Source organism: Gossypium arboreum, chromosome 2, assembly GCF_025698485.1.
Source record: "Gossypium arboreum isolate Shixiya-1 chromosome 2, ASM2569848v2, whole genome shotgun sequence".
In the NCBI taxonomy this organism is placed as follows: Eukaryota; Viridiplantae; Streptophyta; class Magnoliopsida; order Malvales; family Malvaceae; genus Gossypium; species Gossypium arboreum.
Genome location: NC_069071.1, coordinates 95,920,181 through 95,924,055, shown reverse-complemented (window position 1 = coordinate 95,924,055; position 3,875 = coordinate 95,920,181). Strand labels below are relative to the sequence as shown.

Below are 3,875 nucleotides of genomic sequence, written 5' to 3'. Positions count from 1 at the left end.
GTTTTGGAAGCGAGTTTCTGACACCGAGATGAATTTCGTTAGCATCTCCTCAAGGTTCGGCTTCGTTTCCTACTGGTAAGGTAGTTGTTGGAAACCTGGAGGGGGTTGCGGTTTTTGATGTCCTTGACCACCCCATGAGAAATTGGGATGGTTCCTCCAACCTGCATTATAAGTGTTACTATATGGATTATTCTGAAGTCTAGAATTATTACCCATATAGTGGATCTGTTCGTTCTCTGTGCTAGGGTTGTAGGATGGATATTCTATGTTGTTCATTCCTCCTCCATTCACTTCACATTGCATCACCGAATGTACCTGTGTAGAAACACATAAACCGTTAATCTTTTTGTTTAAAAGCTCTACCTGGTTTAATAACATGGTGACCGCGTCGAGGTTGAAAACACTGGCTGCTTTATTAGGCTTTGTCCTTATGACTTACCACTGATAGTTATTTAATGACATCTCCTCTATGGTCTCATAAGCCTCCTCAGGTGTTTTATTATTTATGGTACCATTGACGGCTGCATTAATCATCTGCCTAGTTGAGGAGTTCAATCCATTATGAAAAGTCTGAACTTGTAACCATAGAGGTAACCCATGGTGAGGGCACCTTCTCAATAAATCCTTATACCTCTCTCATTCATCATATAAAATCTCTAAATCCATTTGTACAAAGAAAGAGATATCATTCCTCAATTTGGCTGTCTTAGCCGGTGGAAAGTATTTCAGCAAAAACTTCTCGGTCATTTGATCCCAAGTAGTGATAGAACCTCGTGGTAAGGAGTTCAACCACTGCTTAGCCTTATTTCTCAATGAGAAGGGGAATAACTGTAGGCGAATGGCATCATCAGAAACGCCATTTATCTTGAAAATGTCACAGAATTCTAGGAAATTAGCCAAATGAGTATTTGAGTCTTCATCTTGTAAACCATCAAACTTAACAAACTGTTGAATCATTTGAATAGTATTAGGTTTCAGTTCAAAATTATTTGCAGCAATAGCAGGTCTAACAATACTCGATTCAACCCCAGTTAAATTGGGCTTGGTATAATCGTACATAGTACGATAAGCAAGATTCGAATCTACAGGATTTATAGCAACCACATGAGGTAACTGATTATTATGATTTTCTGCTATCTCATCAGTATTAATAATAATATCCTCTTGCTCTTCTATTGTACTTTGTTGACTTTACCTCGCTTCTCTACCATTTCTACGAGCTGTACTTTCGATCTCACTGTCAAATACTAGAGGTCCTGATGGGTTTCTTCTAGTCATAAATTAAAAGAACCTGCCAGAAGCAAATAAAAGAAAAGTTAGTAAATTAAAAGTAAAAAAAATAAAATAAAAATAAAAATGGCTAAAGTAATAAAAATCTAGTGTTCCTAATAATTTAGTCCCCGGCAACGGCGCCAAAAACTTGATGATCATTTTATGAATCACTAAATTAGACTACGATCACGATTAAGGCAAGCGCACCTATCGAATGGTAGTATAGCTATGGCGAGTCCAGAATATCGTATCCACAATGACTAAAAGTACTAGTATTAACTATCTTTCTATTATTTAGCCTAAAAATATAAGGGATTTGTTTTAATCTAAAATTAACTAACTAACTAAATACTAAAAGCGACAGAGAGTGAATTGGGAAAATACTTGAAGAAAACTTATAAAGAGGACAATACCCAAGAAAAAATCCACCTAGACTTCACTTATTATTCTGACTCTGAATCAAACGATTTATTCACTTGTCTTGATCCGTAGAAATCCCTAAATTATGTTAATATCTCTTTCGAGACTAAGAACAACTGACTCTAGGTTGATTAATTGAAATCTCTTTTTAATTAAAACCCCTATCGTCACATTAACTCGACCTATGGATTCCCCTATTAGATTTGACTTTAATCCGAAAAATTTATGTAGTCCTATTTCTAGAATTACATGCAACTCCCTTAATTATGCTAGATCTACTCCTAAACAGGGACTTTTGCTTTACTAAATAAGCACATCAAACTTGGAATAATATCCTGAAAATATTAAAACAAGGATTAAGAACACAAAATCAAGAACAAGAGCAAGTATTTATCGTATAATTCAGATAATTAAATAATAAGATCCATCGTAGGTTTCATCCTCCCTAGGTATTTAGGGAGTTTAGCTCATAATGTAAAAGGAAGACATCTCAAATTTAGAAAAATAGCAAGACATAAAAAAACCCAAATAAACTTCAAGAGTAATTTGAATGGAAATCTTCAATCTTGAAGTCGATCTGCTTCTGAGACAATTCCAATGGCTTCTTTCGAGTAATTTCTGCTTTCTACTCTGTGTGTCCCCTTTAGGTGTTCTTCTAGTGTGTTTATATAGACTTTTGAATGTTCAGAAACCCTAAAAATTGGCTTTTTTCGCGTGTTTAGGAAACAGGGAGCGATATCGACACAGGCTGGCACATGGTAGTGTGGCCTGCCCGTGTGGATCACATGGGTGTTTGGCCTACCCGTGTGGATCCTGAAAACTCCAATTTTGGCCCCTTTTTCACTCTTTTTGCTCCCAAATGCTCTCCTAAGTATAGAAACATGAATTTAAGGGATTAGGAGCATCAAATTCACTAACTCTCATTATAAATCATCCAAAAATATGCCAAGCATGGAATTAAAATATGTTACATTTATGGATTATCACCGAGCCTTCAAGAGCTCAAAAATGGCTTCCTTGTTTCTAATTTTCGGTTAGAGGAAGAAGAAAGAAAGATGATATCTTTCTTTTTCATACGTTAATTTTGTTTTATTTTACTAATTACAAAATTAACCTTACTATTAACCAATAACATAAATCATGTCCATATTTTTCCACTAATAATATTAACCGTCTAATTATCATTTAAGGACCTCCACTTTAAAATTCTATAGCTATTAGACACCTTTAGCTATTAGAATACAACTTTTACATTTTAAGCGATTTAGTCCTTTTTGTCAAATTAAGCACTCAAACGATGAAATTTCTTAACAAAATTTTCACACAATCATACTATCATGCTGTAGACCTAAAAATAATAATAAAATAAATATTTCAACCTCATATTTATGGTTCCAAAACCACTGTTCCGATTTGACTAAAAACGGGCTGTTACAAAACATTTGTAAGCCATTGCAACAATAGATCCTACACCCATTGAATTAAGTTACCATGGGGTAATCTTAACCAACTAGTAGGAACATGGATTTTCATTCAATTAATACATGAACCTAATTCATTAGGCATTCACACATGTTAATAATCATTTCGCGTTTGGCTATTATTCTAACTTAAGTAGAGCTTCATGGGAAGTTACTTAACTAGAATAATCTTGAGTGTATAACCATCAACTCAGCACTCATCATAAATATGTAGTATTATATGAGTCATCGTAGGAAATCTCATTGAGTATCATATATAACTAGTTTTCTATTTAAAGGAAATATCCTTAGTGAAATCCACATAATAATACTTACCATGGGGTGTGGCAAGGGTAAAATCGGACCCAAGTATTTTCATGTTATCATACATAAACCATTGATAGAGGTCGTAGATCTTATTTAGAAACTTTCTTCCACTTAATATTTTTAAAAAAACTATGCAAGATTTTTATTTCGATTTCATTCATGAATGATTGAATATGCAATGACAAGTACAACTGACATTCTTTTTCCTAAACTATATGTCATGCCTATATTATATATGCATGACCATGCATTTCAATTTAATTTCATACAATCACATATAGCATATATAAAATTGTAAAATTAAATAGACTTTGACCAGTCGAAGGTTTCCGTGGTTCCATCTTTAGGAAAAATAAAATAATTTAAATCACAATATTTTTCCCAAAGCATTTTTTA

General features: G+C 33.7%; 1 non-coding gene across 1 annotated transcript; it reads left to right on the top strand.

Annotated features, from left to right (window-relative positions):
• The first annotated feature begins 592 nt into the window (after nucleotides 1–592).
• On the top strand, nucleotides 593–699 carry LOC128289627 (small nucleolar RNA R71). Its single transcript, XR_008279271.1, has one exon. It is a non-coding gene; the product is annotated as a small nucleolar RNA R71 (small nucleolar RNA).
• Nucleotides 700–3,875: the final 3,176 nt, after the last annotated feature.